The sequence below is a fragment of the Dicentrarchus labrax genome, unplaced genomic scaffold (assembly GCF_905237075.1).
Source record: "Dicentrarchus labrax unplaced genomic scaffold, dlabrax2021, whole genome shotgun sequence".
NCBI classification, from domain to species: Eukaryota; Metazoa; Chordata; class Actinopteri; family Moronidae; genus Dicentrarchus; species Dicentrarchus labrax.
Window position 1 is genome coordinate 1,867,662 of NW_026136707.1, and position 20,465 is coordinate 1,888,126.

A 20,465-nucleotide genomic window follows, 5' to 3' on the forward strand; every position below is an offset into this window, starting at 1 on the left:
ATTTTGTGAACTTTCCCATTATGAATGTGTTTGTTTGTGTACCTTCAGTATCTGCCTTAATCTGCCTTTACCAACAATTTATTGAACCTAAAATTCAAGATATTTTTATATTAAGATGACCGGACCTCTGGATGCACGAGTCTGTTCTTTTACTCCCAACACATCACATGGCTGTATTGCATTCAGTCTCTTGCCGTTGGTGGTGAAATTAGTCTCTGTGCACCTTCTGTGATGGATTTCTTCCTGTTTGATTATTGAATGGCGCTGTAGAATTGTGAGATTAGAAATAAACCCTTGGCTCTTTGATTCTGAGTGACTCACACCAAAGCCTGACGTTTGCCATTGATGTTTTAGAAATTCTATTGTAGCGGCTGGAAATGAGAAAAACACAGCACCAAACAACAAAACTGGCCAGAAATGGAAGGTATAACCAAAAATAGTTCAATCAGGCCTCATGATCAAAGTTCAAAACATAGCATTAAACAATATTGTCACTCCCAAATTCACTGGTTTCAAAGGCACAATTTTTTTGTTGCTTTTACAGTTCTTTTACACATTAAAAGTAAAACAGGCTAATATCTTTAATGCTGAAAACCACAGAAATGCTTATTTTCCATCTACAATTCAAGCCTGATGACACTGTCTGCTGTTTATACAGATGCCTAAAACCTATGTTCAAAGACCTATGTTCAAGTTAATGTGACAAGGACCTCTAGTGACTGTGTGAATTATGACTCTTGTTTGTCAGTGACAAAAGCGTAAGCAGCGTGACGGTGTTATAGAGCCGCTAAGCCTTGTTGGGAGGAAGTCAGAATGGATGGATTAGTCAACAAAGCATGTGACTTGAGCATAGAAGACTGCTATTCATTTCTCATTGAATCGCTTATTGTTGTTTTAACTCCCACCAGTGGTGAAGGAGGTATCCTTTACATATAAATAAAAGTACTAATACCACACTGTGACTACTCCATTACAAGTAAGTTCCACATTCTAAACCTCTAAAAGTACAGAATTTAATCAACATTTATTTAAAGCATCAAAAGTCAGTGTTTTACTATCATATATGATGTTTTTGATTAATATTACTGCTGCATTAATGTGTATGTTACATTTTACTTCTGTAGATGTTTAAGATTGTGCTAATTTTAACTACATATTGTTGCATAGTTTAACTTAAAGAAACACTAGACTTGGTGAGGTTTATTTTTTTCTATCCACCTTAAGTGAAGTTACAATGTTAAGATTTGTGAGGTAATATTACGGCTTTTGTCTGTGGTGGCTGGCCGTGAGCAATAGCGATATTAGGCCTGGTTCTGGTTAAACAAACAACCTCTGTTGGGATCATTTTCATAATGTTGTCACTTAATAACAGTTTGAGCCTGTCGACCAAACCAGAGTTGATGATTGAGTTGAAGACTGTGGAAAGACCAACAAAGACAGTTTTGGTTATTTAGTTTCTACCCAATTTTAAGTGTGTTTTACAATGACCTGCAAGGTAAAATGACTGGTTTTGTCAATGGAGTCTGGTCAGCTGAAGTGCATTCTTATCTAACCTTAAGGAAACAGGAAAAGTTTCTCAACCTATAAAGGCACACTTAAGCCATCAGTTTATGATTATGCATTATTTCTAATGGCCAGCAGGGGGCAGCTCCATGGGCTGCAAAAAAGAAGTCCCTATTCTCACTTGATTTATTACCTTAGTAAACAATTTCCTAATGAGTTTATGGTCTCAAAAGTCTTCTTCCATACAGCATTATGTTCAATTTATAAATTAGGATCCCATTTAAAGTAAAATAAACTATAAAGCATTCTTTGTGGCGTGGCTACCTTGTGATGGACAAGTCATTCTCAGTGAGTCAGATCAAACTGTCCAACTAAGCAGTGCTGTTTTTGTAATTTAGTCTGGAGGGAATGGTGCATATACCTGTTGTTTTACATATTCAAAGAGTGACAGATTGTGCCTTTAACAAGGTTTTTCAGTGGATTTTTGAAACAATGCATTGATGGCTACCTGATGAACAATGTTTTCAGGCACTATATCACCTAAATTAAAGTTGCCAAGAAAGCATTTTCTTTCCAACCAAGGCATTAGTTAAATGTGTTTATTGCCAGCGTAACTCAAGGCTGCTAACAGATGCTACAGCTCTGTGTTGATTTCACACCTTGATCGTGTTATTAGCAAGCAGGAGACATTGCGTCACTGCAGTCGGGTGGGTGAACTGAGGACACTGAGGGCGATCGCATAAGTGATAAATGAATTGTAATAATGGCTATCAGTACTTTATTCATTTGTTCCTTTTATCTGTTTTCTGTCTGTGGGTTTTGGCAATAACTGGCTTTTTATATGTAATTTACTGATCTGCCATCTGCCCACACTGATTTTTATGGGCCAAACAGCCCACACTGGACTGAATGAAACCAAACAGCAGATAATTGTGCCCATTGTTAGTAATGCTGGCAACAACTCTGTTTTGATTTTATGCTAAACTCAGGATGTTACTTTGCATGTAATTTCATAAATGACAACCATTTGGCACCTTACATGAGATGATTCTTATAAATCAGTTCACAACCTTGATTTGCAAATTCCCATCTTGTAGGCTCCAAAAGTGGCAACAGACCTAGTTCCAGTCATGGAGGTATTTCTGCTTCTGTGAAGTGGCAAGAAAAGAGTATGCGCTCAGAGAGTCTCTGTGAAGTGAAGAAAAGTTTTGCATTTTATTTTAGTAACTTGAACAAGTGCTGAGGGAAGCAGTTCTCCAGCGGCTTCTTCTCCCAACGTGTGATTTTACAGTGTCCACGCAACACAGTAAGCCGAGAAGACGACAACAAAAAGATGTTGAATCTTCTGCCTCGACTTCTCTTGCAGTTTGTTACTGCCACACACACATGCACACACTTACACAGAGGCACAAAAAATGCCTATGTACACATACACTCAACCCGCATGCATGCACACGCACCCTTCAGCACATCAGTGAACATCCCATTTCCCGGTCTTATTCCTGAGTTTCCGCTGGGAATCGTTCTTCAATTGTGATTTTTTCCCCTTCCCCCTCAGAGTAGGCTTTTGCTCACTCGGGTAGCAATGTCTAAATGGGAGGCAAGGTCATGGAGTCTTTGTCAGGATGCTCCGGAGAGAAAGCACAGAGAAAACAAATGATGGTGAAACAAAAAGCCAACATCACCCTCCGCAGCAAGGGAGGTAATTGCATCAGAAAGTGGTAATTCAAAACAGGGTCGTGGCCGGGCTGTGGTAGGCCAGATCGTGAGTGTGTGTGTGGTTGTGTAGTATATTGTTTCAAAAATACAAGTCTCCAATGGTGAAGCCGTTCAGTCAGCGTTGTCTGTCGTAAATCATTCACACAACAGTGCGGCAGAGTCTTGGAGATCATGGCTGAAGTATTGTTTACACTGAAATAATGGATGAACTTCACTCTCAGTTTTAACCACATTCGTCACAAACTGTCATCCAGCACAGCCTGAAACCTAAGAATTCTTACTAGCGGATCGATGATGGTGGTAATGAAATGCTTCGTGGGTAATAATGGGCTCTGCTCAGTCCTTAGCTGCTCTATTATTATTTGAGAGATAGCATCAGAAAAGTATTACAACATCTAGTATGATTCAATAGGTTTGTTTTGTTGAAAGAAAATAGCACTACTGGAACTTTTCTGAAGCCATCAAAACTCAGTTTCTCCAAATAGATAGAAACAATCCTTTACACACTCCGAGGCATTGAGTTTTTGTAGTTCTCATTCTCCTCACTGTTACCTGTCAATACACTTTGTATTTAAAGAGTCTTTAAGACTTTTAAAGGACCAGTTTGTAGGATTTAGGTGCATCTAGTGGTGAACTGAAACTGCTCGCCCTTCAAGCATGTAGGAGAGGCTACGGTGGCCGAGAAACTCACGGCAAACGTGAAAGAGCCCCATCTAGAGCCAGTGGTGTCTGTTCTGGGTTACTAATTCATGGTGGTTCAACATGCCAAACTCCACAGAAGAGGATACTCCGCCATGTAGATAAAAATGGCTCATTGTAAGGTAACAAAAACACAACAATTCTTATTTTCAGGCGATTACACACTATTGAAAAAATGCCAATAAATATTATATTACATTTCTGACAAAAGATCCTCCTAAATGTTACATACTGGACCTTTAAGTCCTCACAGATATAAATGTCGCAATACACCAGCTCCTCTCACTGACGTAAACCTGCTGAGTGTAGGCTGTCCAGTTTAAATTTACTGGCCTGAGCAAATGGATTTCAGGAGTTTTCTTGTGTCTGCAGTGTAAGGTTTTTAAACCAAGCCATCCCGTCACACATTAGGAGCTCAGAGGAAACATCATCGGTTGGTGATATACTGTCTCTTGTTTTTCTGAGCTCATGTTGTTTTTGTTTTCCGTACTGCTGTAGATAACATGGATATGCTACATTACCAGATATTTCCAGGTCCCAAGTTTGAGGGGGAATTTTCAGTGATCCAAAACATCAACAGAAACTTCAGCAATAAATGATTTTGACGGTAGTCCCCCACAATAAAAGAGCAAGAGCCTCTTTCACAATTCTCCTTCAGTGTTCAACTATGATACAGAGAGAAGTCTTTTGGAAAAAAAGCAAAAAGACCAATTGCTACAGTCACAGTAGTCTCAGTAGACCAGAATACAATGCAGCCATAAGGCAGTTTGGTTCTAAGAAACAGGAAATTCTTACTTTTCTTGGAAAAGTGTGTTCTTTTGTTACAGCAGCTATAGTTATTATTAAATCTCACTCTACCAACAGCTAATGCAGGTAATTCTGGTCACTTTCTCTATGTACAGTAAAAAGCTGTTATGGGAAATGTAAGTATCAAATGTAGGAGTGCAGTTGAGGTCAGCAAAAACAGGTAAATCACAGCCATTGATCACAGAACAACCGGAATGCATTGAATATCACAGAGAAAAAAGAATCTGGAGTGGGAATTGTCCTTAAATCCTGGCAGCCTGCAGCACAGGACAGGTCATCTGGCAGCCGATGAGTCCCAGTAGCACTTTAAAGCGTGATGAGCTGGTTAAACACCCCCTGCTGGATAAACCACTGCAGTGCTTCTGTCTGAAAGCTCTTGAAATGGTCTGAGTCTCTGCAGACCCCCTCCCTAGCACAGCGGCTGGTGGTGAGGCCCAGCAGCACGTGTGTGGACAGGATCCATAATCCTCTGTGTCTCAGAAGACTCTTCTGGAGAACAGACGATACGAAAAATTTGAACTTGACTCACACTGTCCCTCTGCAGTGGGAGGTCTTTTTTATCATTCATGACAGTGTGTATCAGCATCTGCTGGCAACTGTCAGTTGGCAACACATCTCTGCAGCAATGTCACTCTTATTTAAGAAGTTTGATGTTTGAGGGCAAAGCAGCTAAAGATAGAATGAGTAAGAGAAGGAAAACATACAGTATCTTGATTCATTTGTTTACATACCAGTGCTGCTACGATAAAGCTATGTGCATTTATGAAATAATGTATACATTTTATGTGTAAAATATGATTAAGATTGATTTTATTGTGAGAAGATGTGGAGAAGAGCAATAGCTCATGAAGGCATGGTAGAGAAACTGGGATTAAAACTTCAACTGGAATGTTTTTAAGGGATAATAGCTAACTTTAATTATTGACATGGTACAATTTGACATCAAAATTATTAAAACTAGGTAGGCTGGAGCCTTTGAAGCAGTTTGTAAAAATGTCACCGTCTGTGAATGATGTAACCTTCTGTCCATCAAGAAAATGAAACTGCTTTGAACTTTTTTGGAAGATTGGGTGTGATACTGATACTCACAGTGCTCCAGCTATCCATGTTATCTGTCTGTGCAGAGGTCTGTTGTTTTAACATTTCCCTTTCTGCATATGTGCTCACTTTAAAGATAGCAAGTGACTGCAATAGATGAGTTCAAGGGGTGTGAAGACAGTGCACAATGTTTTGGTGTAGAAGTCATCAGAATCTTGTGATACACTGTCAACCAGAGTATGTCAGCCAGCTTGTTTTGCCCTTGTAATGTGTGGATTTGTGTGCATGCCAGTGTAGATAAGACACTGCTGTGTGTTTTGCCAGTGTGTTCGATGTATCACTGTGTGGCTGGTTTTGGATGCTGTGAAGCCAGGTCTCTGCCAAGTGATTGGGTCTTAGCAGGAATCTCCACATAGGGGGTAAATAGATACCAGATTGCTGGTCTCATACGTTAAACTCATTAATGAGATGCCTGCCAAAGTGCCGATGTGCTTGTCTGGGTACAGGCTCTATATAAAATGTGATGTTAACATGTACATTTTTGACTTTTTTACACACTTGTACAGTAGATACTATATAGCATAACATTTTCATTCGTTCCCTGCGTACAGTGGCTGTAGCACATTTAAACTAAGCCCTGTCATATCACACAGAACATGTGAGATTACTCCAACATTTTGGGAACAACTGTTGTCTGTTGTCCCAACTGTTGGAGTTTCATGAGCAGATAGATTGTATCTCTCTGTGTAATAGAGAGATAGCCTTGCCTAGCACATCATCAGCCTGAACTGAAAGCAGATACAGTTAGCCTCGACCAAAAGTGAACAAACATTAATTAAAATGTGTCTTATTTCCATGTTGTATCTTAGCATACTGGTCACCAGTACATTCAAGAATCACCTGGGCTCTGCTCGGATGTAGGAAAAGACAGCATGAGGACAGGATTTCTGAGGTGTGTGAGTCCAGCAGTTGTTTGTCAGTAAATAGCTGCAATGAGCAAGCGTGTGACAACCCCTAGATTGGACAGTTTTGAAGTAGTTGAAAGGTACCTTTCAAAAGGGCAAAGCTAGCAGTTTCCCCCTGCTTCCAGGCTTTGTGCTAAGCTAAGTTAAACATGTTGCAGAACTACCTCGAACCGAAAAATGAAAGTGATATGCAACTTATACCAATGCTGCTAAGCCAGAGAACAACTGTATTTCCTAAAATGTTGGAGTTTAATAACATGCTACGTTAGGCAGTTTGCCGGTATGAAACATTTCAGGTCGGTAGATCTTCCCTTGCACTGAGCTTGCACCGTAATGAGTTTTGTTGCAATGGGAAAAGAATAGAGCAGATGCAGGGGATGAGAGCGCTGAGCAGTGTTTTCTCTGTGTGTTTCTGTGTGTAAAACACAAGATAGAGTATGACTCATGCCCACTGGCTGTTTGCATATCTTCCAATCAAGTACATAGCTGTAAGTGTTATAATGGTATACAGAGAAAATAGATACTATTGTCTTTATCTCCGCCGTCTCTTTAGTAAAAGTACAAATAGGCCTACTGCAGTGTAAAAAAATATGAGTGGAAGTCTAGCCTGATTATTATGTCCATTTTCTTATCACTTCGGTCGCTGAAACAATCAGAGATGTTGGTTTCCTGGAACCAAGCCAGTGGCAGTCCTTAATTTTTTTTACTAAGAAAGTAAAAAGTAGCCATAGAATTATTAGCAGCAAATGTATTAAAAGCAAAAAGTTGTCCTTCTGCAGTATAATTCCCCAAACAGAGTGCTTATTATTATGTTATTAGTACTGCAGTAATAAGCAGTAGATGTTCAGGGTGGCGCTAATTTAAACTATGTAATATTAGGATTGTCAAGTACTTTCTTCGGTTGGGTCAGTTAGACAGTATTTCTGAGGAGTACAGGGCACGACCTGGTGCGCTTGACTGAGAATTTTGAATTTGATCATTTCAGATCAAATATTTACTTTTTTCTGTTCTGGTTGGAACCATAATTTGAATTTCAAACAAAAAGGGCCCTGCTTAATATGCATTTGGGAGGTTTAACATCTAGCAAAGCATAATATTTTAAAAAACTTTTTTTTTTCAATATAAAATCTTATAGCTGTAAATGTGTCACAATGACTTCTACAACATTTGTGGAGTACAAGTATAAAGTAGCATAAAATTAAAATACAAGTACTTTTAAATTGTGTTTGGGAACAGTACTAAACATACTTTCCACTGTGTGGATCAGTTGTCTGGAGCATTTTAGCTCTATCTCAAGATCTAAAATTCTGTGTCCATTGCTCATACAGAGGGCAAGCACTGCTAATTTGTTTCCTGCCTTTTGTGTATTTGAGATTGGGCAATAAAATACATTACAACCATCCTTTAAAGGTCTACAATTGAAGACCAGGAAGACAGTTCTGTCATTACTCTGAACAAGGCCTGCCAGACCAAGATGAGCCATTAAGTGTGTAAGAGGCTGCCACTGGGGAGCTCGCTGTGTACAACTTCATCAGTTCATTCAAGAGAAGGCTGCGCTGCAGGAGCAAGGCTTCCATCTTTAACAAAACCTCTCATTTACTGCAGCTACAACTCTCCTTTATGCTTCACTTGCCTGTGACCACCCAGTCCTGCATAACACTGTCGTTCCTGGGATGAGATTACCATAAACCTTCAGCCATCCACATTCATAGCACAAACAGAGAGGCCCCTGCAGCGAGAGGACACAGAGGCTTGATTTTCACAGCGCTATTGTCTTCCTGGATGCTGGGCGGTGAGATAAACCGAATATAGAGGAGGGGGGGGATTGTCAGTGATGAGGGTGGTAGTGCTGTTGTGGGAATGCACGTTTTTCCTGTGCCACCAGTGCCAGATGCTTGCAGTGTGCCAAAAACAGCCACGTGCCACCACCCCCCACATCCCCGTCCCCACGTCCTTTGCCAGCTTGACACAACCATCTGCGTGTTCGCTTGGCAGCCTCTCCCTCCAGTCAATTTACATTCTTGCATGATTCTCATTCCTTCCCGTTTGAGCCCTCAAGGGAATGTGTCAAGGTGTTGGAGTCCAAGAAGTCCCTTGAGGATGCCTAAGAATGAGCTCAGCAATTTGTAATTCCTAAACTCTACCCTGAGCACTCTGTATTCTATTAACATTTATTAAAGCATATCAAAGGCCTGAGAGGAAGCACTGAGAAAAGTATTTTGTTGATGTCGTGTACTGACAGTGCTCAGATTTTAGGAGGTATGCAGCTCTATCTATCTACCTTCATCCTAACTTCGACATCACCCGGGGGCCAAAGTTGGCCGCTTTTTTTCTTCTTAAAGTGTGATTACATTTTCTGTAAAGGGCCACAGATAGACTCATTCCATTCTGGGCCAGGAGAAAATGTATCTGTGTAGAAATAGGCCTTTTGTTCATTTCATTTTTTCATCTCTGTAGAAATTGAGGTACAGTTAGACAATCTTGGCGACTGTAAGAGCGAAGTGCAACACGAGAGAACAATTCAGTCAGAAAAACAACAGATGGTGAGGTGTGCGGAGCAGGAGGGGAGATACGGCATATTGTTTTTGTGTAAGATGAAATCAGAGGTAATAAAGGAAATATAATACCAACTGATCTGTGATCACATGCTATCTGCCTTCTCTTAACTTTCTCATTGTGTCTCCCCTCCTGCCATGCCTCATTCTCTTTCTCATACCAATTAGTGCTGTTTCAAATTGTTCAAGTGGTTTTTATTGCCAATCAGATAGCCGTCGTGCCCCGGAGGTCTCCGTTTAATATTTCATCTGCAGCTGTGTGGATATCGTAAGAGATTCCCCATTCCTCTCATTTCATTTTAAGCTTTCATTTAAACCCCACTGCTCAGAATAGAGGTATCGAAACCCAGTCTAAATAACGATGATGACATTTACATGACTAATTGATGCTATGGTACCATCCCGGCTTGTTCTTTCGAAAGCACACAAGTGATGGAAAGCGCTAATCCATGCTGATATAGGGATCAGAATCATACAAATTTAGAACAGTGGTATTAGCCAGGGGATACACAGTAACTAAATAGTCGAAGGGGATACATTGTCAGTTGTTTCAGGCAGCTATTTAAATGAAGATTGAGGGTATGTATGCTTCCTATGTAGTAGGATTTTACTTGATTTAGTATACTGGAGTTTATTGTACATATTTCTTCTAATGGCACAGACACGAAGAATCCAACGAGGACGCATCTAGATGCACTGAACCACGGATCACTCTGCGAGGTGCTTTCAACATAGCCGACAGTAAACTATTATTAAACAGTAAACTAAAATATGTTTCTGAAAACATTTTAAGCAAAAAATAGACAATGTTGTAAAGTAATCTTGATTCATATTTCATCAGCATTACCCAGTTTTACGGTTTGAGCTGAGCTTCGTGAGCCTGTTGCATTGTGCTGGATGGACTTCATTTGCATAAAGTTGAAGTTGAGTTGTGTTTATGCAAATTTAGATACAAAGAACGGCTAGTCAACTCGCTGTGGCATATCCATCATGCACCACGCGGCTGGATCTCCTGCTCACCTTAGGACAACTTAGGGGGATTAGTAAGATCCGTCTACTTGACATCAGTCAACGGATCCAGTGTGTCTGTACCATAAGGGTCACTGTATTACTCATAAGCTCTTTCATTATTCACTCTTCAAAAACATACTAATTTATTCCCTCTGATGTCCTCTGGCTGCTCTGCCTAAACTGTCAGGGATTTTATGCAGTTTCCTGATGGAAATATAGTCTACCTGCTTTTAGTGGTTAACTACTTTAGCCAATAAGTAGCTAGTTAGCAGTGCAGTGCCTTATTAGCTTTGAACTACCAGGAGTGCCAAACCTTGAATTTTTAAAAACAGCTTTCACTGATTAGGTATGAATACTTGTTGCATTTGTAGTGTCAGCAATAACCAATTAAACAGAAAAGCTAATGTGTGAAACCCTAGTGAACTACATCAAGGTTTTACATTTGTACTCTAGATAGAAGACTTAATTGAGAGTCGAGAGTGTTCTGATGTTGAATATATCTGATTGGTTCAATTTGCAGCATTTGAAAAAGCTGCAGTGGCTTTTTACAGTGCGAGTGAAGGCCAGTTAAGGGATAGAGTATTCATAATGTTTGTTAGTTCTTAATGATGACACAAAGTGAATTTTGATGAGAAAGATTGAATGCAAACAAAACATGTTAATGGAGACTCAACAGGGTACCCTCTAAGCAAGGCACTTTAATCTCAACTCCTCAGATTCAGTTGCTCATTGGGCAAAAGCAGAAATCTGTCAATGTACTGGCTCCCAGGTGTGCATAATGTGAAACAGGGATGAAGAATGCTCAGCAAAGCATTCTTTGAAAGAATATAAAAGTGAGAACATCTTAGTTTTTCTACCTAGATGACAGCACACTGAAAAGCCACAGTTACTTACAGTCATTGAACCATTTTCTGAGACCTGCAAAGGTTGTTCTTGATGTTTTTGGCACTTAATTAGAGAAGTTGATGTCGCCTCTGAAATTTGATGATAAAAAGTTGATGTGTTTTATTCGCATAAAGCGCTCTCACAAGCCTGTATATATTGCAATAATTTACCTCTCCCCACTCTGGTCTGTCAGCACACCAGACACAGCGTTGTTTTATGACTTTAAAGTTATCTTACATCACATCACTGAGAGCTCAGAATGGCAAAGAGCACAATGTTCCCTCTCTTTCCATCAGTATCTATTTATGTATATATAACACTGTGTACTTACACACATTCTCGCCTCCTCTCTCCTGCTTTATCCAGCCTCATCCAGGATTCCTCCTCCCCAGTGCGACCTGGACATTTCTCACCATTTAGACTTGTAACAGTATTGATTCACATGTAAACAGGATGTGGCCCTCATTTTCCCATGGTGCAGTCTCACCTTAACTCATACATCAATACGTCAATGTTCTCTTACCCGACTTCAACAGTACACACAGAGAAACTGATATCCAGCATGTGCTAAATTAACACTTATCAAAATAAATGCACACATGGCGCGTACATGTGCACAAACTCAAGCATAACTGGTCTGTGTATCTCCTTTGTTCCTCTCTATGGCGGCAATATAGAGTTTCACTGCTGATGCAGTTACTAGTGGTTGTTTCACAAACTATGTGAAAATCAAAGAATTAGCTATTAGTGTGCAGAGTTAAATAAAAGGAGGAAAAAAAGTTAAATTTAGTTACGTGTATGTCAAATGCAGTACAGTGTGGATAGGTTCACAGTTTTTCATGTCTGTCTAAAAACAATAGTCAGATGCCCACATGAACACAGAAACAGGTTTTGCTCGCTGTAATCATTGGCCTGTTCATACTGGCCGTTAAGAGATCATCCTGTGCTCCCAGTGTATTTGATGGGGGACACAATCCACAGTCCTCGTTAAAAATGCATTCAAAAGTTTATGTGAAGGTAATATGAGGCTTCAGCAATCTGACTTTGACAAATCAAGAGGATTCCTTCCAAAGTTGGCCTTTTTAGTACAAAATTCCCTCTCTCTGTTACTACAGTATCCTTCCACTGCAGCTCAAGAGGGAAACCTTGTTCAGGGAAACACAAAGAGGAAACGTTATACTAAGAAGACTGTAACTTTGGGAGACATCCACTTATTTTGTCTTACTTTGTTAACTCAGACCGCAGAAGCCACATATTCGCTTCAAATAAACTTTCAAATCAAAATATCTTGAATGATAGTCAGATAAGTATATATTATATTTTTGCAGCATTAAAGGACCAGTGTGTAAGAATTTGTGTCATCTAGCAGTGAAATTGCAGATGGCAACCAGCTCACTTCACCGAAAATTTGGTGGCCACACAACCAGCTAGAGTCAGTGTTTGCTCTGTCCATTCTGGGCTACTACATCTGCAGATTTGTGTTCTCCTCTAATCCCTGTTATTTCCTAAAGAAATGTCTAAATTAGATCTCTGTCTAAGTATTGGTAACGATGGACTTAACACTATTTCAGCCTTTTTTTGGTTGCATCTTCTTCTTGATGATGATAAAACCTCTTCTTTTCTTCACATGGTGAATGTTTTTAAATTTACAGTAAGACGCATCATGTTTATTACACAAAGTCTGAGATGTCTTTCCATACCACACTTAAGTAGTATCTGTCCCAGACAGAGATTGTTACCTGTTAACTGTAAGTCAATCACTGCATGTTCGACGAAAGTCAAATAGATTTATCTAACTACGCAGACCACTCACACTGCGGCTGCTCTGCTATAGTGGATTGCTTGGCAATTCTGATGCTTATCATCAATTTCAGTTTGGAGCTTTTTAATGCCCCAGTCTTATTTCGCACTGAAAAGGTGGATTATATGCATTATTCACATTCTAATATTGTGGTGCCATTACAGTCCCCCCCCCCCACCACTCTGCCACATGCATACACATCCATATACACCCACACACATACTCTTGCCTCGCAGTGAAGAAATATGCGCATACTGTTTACAGCCTCATAAATTGAGGATGCAGACTCAGACATAAAAGATTACATAAAGCCATTCCTTGTGGTTATTTTTCTCGGTTCATTTTCCTCACATGGAAATTAACTGCAGAATTTCTCCTCTCCGAGTCCCCCAGGTTGACTGCATGAACCTCCGACTCGCCTGCCGAGCCGCAGCAGAAACTATTATAAACAGGAAAGCAGAGCGAGTAGCCATGGGCAGGGAAGCCGGTCCACGTGGGCTGTCTAAAGAGATGTGCAGTACAGTAGCCTTGTAACTGGAAGCCTTGGAGGCCCCCCCAAAGCAAGAGGAAGACTTGACTAGCTGACCATAATAAATTATTAAGCACCGGATCAAAGCTTAGGGAAGATCAGGGCATTTGCAGGACTGTTGGGGTCGACAGGGTTCATCTCCATGATTTGAAGGTTTTGAGGATATAATAGCAAGAAGCAGGGAATTCATTCATTTTACATCCTCAACATATGTGATGTTGAACTCTAGTTGTTTAGGATTGTGTGGTATTTTGTTGTGAGAAAAAACTTTTTTGACCTTTTGACTCGGTCAAAAGAGCATGAGGCAGAAAAAGGCTTTTATAAAGTTGCAGTGGTTCCAGTGACTGAAAAAGTCACCATGTTTCTGTTTTTTTTCTTAAAACTTCGGACTACATCAGAAAACCCCACCCTATATGTATGTGCTTGTTTGCTTTGTGAAGTGGCCCTGTTGAATTGCAGCAGCAGGTTATTGTACAAAAATGTTTTATTCAAAAAAATGTTGATCTGTGCTGTACACCTACCTTCAAATAAGAATACGTACATACCAGTGCAATAGTTCTGCAACCTGTTCAATATTAAGATGTTTCATAAATTTAACAACCTAACAAGATGCAGCTCAGCTCCAAATGTGAGTACTGGTTGAGAGTGCAGCAAGCAACGCTATGGAGAGCCTCCAGCAACAAATTGAGCTTCTTCTGATTTGCATTTGGTTTGAATGCTAGATTATCTACTGTTACCCACACTTAAAGCAAGGAAGCTACAGGATATTATTCCACTATGAGATCCTACTGTGCAATGATAGAAAGATAGATAGAAATGAAGCGCCAAAATAGAGGATACATCTAATATCAGCAGAAAATGAAAATGTGGGGAGTTTGTCATTGACTTATGTCCTTTATGCACATGAATCCTTAAAAAACAGATTTCCATTGCCAGAAACAATGACAGAAATTACAAATGTGCAGCTGAAACACTATGCATCTCCCAACACGCATGAACATCTGGCCAACACCTGTAACTGCCTCGCTGCATCTCTTTATTGTAATACTCCACAGGCAAAAGTCTTCATCTCAGGTTACACTAAGTCAAAAGCAACTTTGGAAAGAGGTAAACAACAGTAACCTGTTTTGTGACTTGCCAGGAAAACGATTGAGCCTCATTTTCATCTTTTATTGCAATGTTTACCATTCTTGCCCGCTCTGAGGTAAAATATCCGTTTCTGGAAGGAATCGAAGAAATAGTTACACCGTTTCAGATGATTTATGTTAGGAGTACTGCCAATATTCCATTATAGAAAGGACAACATAGGGCTTATTTATGGGCATATTTTCCCTGTTAAATATTAGTTTTGGCTCCTTTTACTGCTACGCATAGTGTTCCAGACCAGCTGCATAGTTAATAAGACAGGGGTGCAGTGATAGCACGCTCGGCCATAACCTTTATTCTTCCCCCGTTGACGTAACTGGATCGATAAGTTAACACAAAATACAGGAAATATAAGGGCAAGAAGTCACAGTCCACCTGCCTGTGACCTTTTTAAAAGAAATTCAGGAATGCTGCGTCTGAAAACACCCTGTGCTGCCTCACAATGCTACAGTACAGGATAGCCGAGGCTTTACTGAAGTACTACAATAGAGGCGAACAACGTGAGAATCTAACAGAAAGGATCAGGTCGGAGCAGAACAATAACAAAGTGTTGCATCATGGTGCTTGTGGCTTCTTAAAGCACCTCCTTTTTCTAAATGGACTTGTTTGTCTGCCGGGGGGTCCTGTCAGGGGCTCCGATGTCATTAATATTTGATAGAGCTTGATGGAGGTAACCTTTAAGGCATCCCACTGCTGTACACTCCCAGATGACCTTTTCTTTTTAGCTGGACTCCTTCCCTCAATAACTAACTTGTCCTGATGCTGGCTGGACAAGGTGTGCACACTAAGAGAAAGTATTTACATAGTACATGAGGGAACTTTGCTTTGTAACAGTGCTGGAGAATACATATATTGTATGTATGGCAAATACTATACATAATTAAATGAAGCTAAAATCACAGTGATATAATAAAGCCACAGAAAGAACAACATCTGCTGTGCTGCAGTATGATTACAGTTGATTTTTCCAACCTTATAAGCGCCATACAGATGGAGGTTTTCCATACCATATTCACATTGCTGCCATCCAATTTCCAAATCACCATAGGCTTCTAGTAATGGCTTTCCAGGCAGTCACTGATATCCATTTATTTCATTACAAAGTGAACATAACTTGCAATGACTTGAGATACAGTTGCATCACAAAAAAGATTTCATGATTTTCTCATAACTGTTTTGAAACTGCCCCTGTAGCAGTGTTTATAGGTGTTCCAACCTCTCGTCGAACAGAACAGAAATCTTTTTTCTTTTGATATTTGGCAATTTTCCCATACAGGAGTGTTCTTGAATGCATCACCAAAGAGAGTACTGAAAATGATCTCTGCTAGCAGCAGCAGTACCACATGATGGTGGTGTAACTTTGACAATAAATAAATAGGTGAGAGGTGAGAAATGGTTTACTGTGACGGATTACCTATCTCCAGTTTAGAAAGTAATGAAAACAAACAAATCAAAATCTAAAATCAATCAAAAAATCTATTTATATTTTTTTTAAATCTATCTAAAACCCTGTCAAAAATGGTCAGCAACAATGTAGGTGTTTTGCATTTTGAAGCTGCTGCGCTAAAAATGAAAACTCTCCAGCAAAATGAAAAATTGCTGGTAAGGTTTGACTGACCTTTCCCTGACCACACTGAATTTATTTTCTTCTTATCTTACACCAGTTCTATGACATGCACAAGGCATCGATAGCACACCTGAGACAGGGTTGCAGGTGACCTTGAGCCCCTTTGTCTGGCCAGTGCACTTTCAGCAACTATGATGTTGGTGATGACAGCAACAAGATCTCCAAATGAAACCAAAAAGTAATTTGTCCATGCACTCTAGAACACGTGAAAGTGCTGATCTGATGCTCGTATTGACAGAACATTTGTATGTGCCTTTTCAAACATCACTGTTGAAAGTAACTCAGTTTTACCAACGCTTTTGTGCCTACCGTTTACCTTCGTACCGCTGTCCTCAAACTGCCCTCCATATGTCTGGGAGGCTGTGTTCAATCCCGGTCCGGCCGTTCACTGGGAGGTTGCTGTGTTCTGCAACGTTGCATGCTAATGGCAACTATAGCAGCAGTTAGCAGAGTTGAAGCAGGGCAGCCAGAGGACGTCAGAAGGAAAACCAGACAATATTTTATCCGTAGAATATGATCCAGTTACATCCAAATCACTGATAAAGTTGGGTTTTTGCACAGCCTCCAGAAACCTAGCTAATGTATTTTGCTCCTGCTTTGCTAAAAGTTGAAGATTGACTGATGGATGGATTTGACTATTATTGGTTGAAACTGGTTGGTTCACTGTTATGTAATTTTCTTTGTCACTTGAACATATGCCATTTTGGGGCAGTCGTTCTTCCTGATAGGACAGGTTCATTGAAAGTTGTTCATAAAAACCAACACATAAAATGCGTATAGGTTCCCCATCTTGGCAAGTCAAGTGCTGACTCTGTTTACATTGATATTCATTGGACTGATACCTTTCTTACTCTATTTGTTGACTGCGACAGCAAAATGTGCTTCACTGTACATATATTGTGAGACTGTGAAAGGTTTGTTTTGAAATAATCAACATTTGAGACATTTCTTGACTGGCGCTATATTACCGAGGTTTCCCAAAGTTTTCTTTTTTCATCTACAAGTCCCACTTCAACAACATAGCACTCTCTGCTTCAGCAGAGTCCCTGTTTGATTTCCCGAGAGACGCTCACCGCCTTACCAACTGATGTGAACACAATTACTTCAAGATTAACGTCAAGAAAACAAAGATGTGATCACAGCACTCAACTGATATGATACCAGACATCTGGCTGGCCTGCAATGCTGAAAAGGCACTGGTATTTGTATGGTTGGACTGAGGATGATGGTGTGCTTAATTTTGATATATGTACAGCGGCACAATGCAACATGACGTCAAAAACACAATTTAAAGCTCCATTTATTAACATTTTTAGATCAACATTGAATGAAATGTTAGAGCGACACTACATACAGAGCAGTTTGGCTGCTGTTTCACATTGGCTGCAGACTCTACAGTAAGTCCTTCAGAAATCAAATGCAGAGCTCAGCAGCTGCACAACACTCCAGATGAACTTTTTATCACCAGCTGGATGATCCTGTTGATTCCTGCTGAAGCATCCTTGTCAGACACAGAATTGTCTTGAGGTTCTTTTCTTGTGATGAAGAATTGTCTTTCATTGTAAGCGGAGAGAAACAAGGGTGTTGAGGCCTTCCACAGCTGAGCTTAGTTGTCACAGTAAGTTGGTATGACACATACAAAAGACTTGCACAGACCTACCCTGAAATCTTTATTACTCTATTATCAAAAATAAGAGAACTACTAAAACTTATGATAATGACAAAAACACAGGGGTTGAATATATTTGCATGTAAATTATTTCTTCAAAAGTAATAATATTCATCTATTTGCGTGCCCCCCAATAGGTGTTCCTTGTTGCATTGCTTTCCTATTACACAGCCTGAAGGGATAATTGTCTCATTCTTACCTTAGAGTAACCAAAATGATGCAGCATGTACGGGTTGTACATTTGTATGCAGAGTTTACCCACTTTTCTTTGTTCTTTTAAATCCAAACTGAGGTCTTTCTATGTGCTCACATTTTCCAGAATCAACAGGACAAAAGAAACGATTGGGAAAAAATCAAGATGAATCTGATAATCACTAGTGCTGGCAGAAAATAAACAAACAAATCTTTTCTACTAAGTTCCCTATGAGGTTTGCTCTGTCACATTCTTCTTCCAAGAAATAGCCTCTCACTGGAAGCATTAACCTTAAGCAGTGTTACAAACTCACTAATTAATGTGTGACAAAGTTTATCTTGCTTTAAGAAGTGCAGGTGGTGACTGACTGACTCGTACGTTTTTCCCTCAGGGGGATTTGCAGTCTGCAGCTTCACCACCGCTGGATGCCACTAAATCTTACACACTGGTCCTTTTCAAGTAGCGCCATCATCAGGTCAGTTTTAGAACTTGTGCAATACTTTATAAAACAACAATACAAATACCTGCAAAAGTGATGACACCCCCATAATCCTCAGCTGTAGTTCATGTTTAGTTTGCATGCTAACACCCTACACTATGTAAGTGGAGGCATTAGCTCAAAGCACCACTGTGAGTAATCACAGATGGCTGCAGACTCTTGGTCTTTTTTTATTTACTGGGAAAATAATACATAATTACAATCAATGAACAGAATTATCGCGGGATATAGGGTAAATCACTCCACTGTTTCCTATGTAATCAGCCTGAAACTTCATATTTTGGAAACATAAAGCTTTAATTTGCTTCCACTCGATACCAGCACAACCTGTTAGTGAGTCTTGCACTCTGGTAGCCTAAGAGGTGTGCAATAGCTTTTATTTAAATATAAAAAAAAAAAACCAACAACAAAAAAAAAAACCTCTTGACCCAAGTATATACAAAGATAACACTCAAACTTCCCAGCAATAACATTTCCTGATATTTGGCTAAAAACCCAGGCCTGAATTGGAATAAAACTTTAACTAACATTAGACATAGCATGCATATGCAACATCTGGGGGGCAGAAATCATGCTAGTAATATAAATTTATGGGTACAAATTCCTCATTTGTAATAGAAAGAAATACTAATAGTAATCCATTTGTACAGATGATCAAAAAAAGACCTGCTGGGCTCTGTACAGATTATTTATGTACAGAGTGTTTTGGAGAAATGACCAGAATTATAAGCTCTCATGCACAGGCTTTGCATACAACACATTTTGTACCTCAAACAGAGACTCATTTTTTCCTCATTTTGTGTTCAAGCAGGAAATGGCCTATTTTATCAGAGACCATGATACCTGCGTTTCTTATAATGTTCCAGTACTTATTTATAAATGCTTGGTTGGATAGAGTTTTAACATGCTGGTGCATGAGAACTGGAAGAATTCACTGATGAAAATCTACTTTGTACAGACTAAAGTCCGGTACCTGTTGCCAGGAAATGTAATATGCCCATAAACATCACAGTCCACATAGCCAATATTTGATCAGCCAGAACCTTTCCGATCGCATATCTAAAAATGATTCAGTTCTTTTTTGTGTCAGGTGTCATCGTGTTTTCAGGTTTTGAAACTGTCTTCCAACGAGAATATCAGTCTTACTAAACAGGTCAATAGATGTTGCTCTTTACGCTGTGTGAGATTCAGAAGACAAATGGGTATAAAATAGCTTCAGGAGCTGCTGGATAATGATTTTATTTCATTCTCAGTGCAGTGTCCAGCAACACTGCAGATTGTTCGGGGAGCGGATGTGTTTGTGCCATTGATCTTGGCCATCTGATAAGGTAGCCCAGCGACAGGCTGTTAACCTCAAACGGAGGGAGCATTAATCCATTTCAAAACATCCCGCTGCTTTTCGCTTTGCTCTGCTCGATTTCTCCTGGGCAGGCACACAGAGGAAGGACAGTACTAAACGACTCCTGTCTCCCTCGTAACTCCCTTTTTATTTTTCCTGGAATGCAAAGTGTTAGTGGTTTTATGAAATACAATCAAAAGTCCTGACAAACTTTCAGACATGCATTGTAATCAGTCAAAGAAAAGAAACAGGACTGTTTCTCTACAATACAGAAAATTGGATTTGTTAAAGTCTGTCTGCAGCTTTATACTGGTTACACATTTAATAGAGAGAATTATTTAGCCCTAAAGCGGTTTACAGGCTTTTTGAGTTAACAGGTCATCCAGTTTCAAATGTTTACTACTGTAATGAGAGACGGTAGCTCTAAAAACCGTTTAGCTTGAGGCGTGCCTGAAGAAATGCACAGGATTGGGCCCTAAT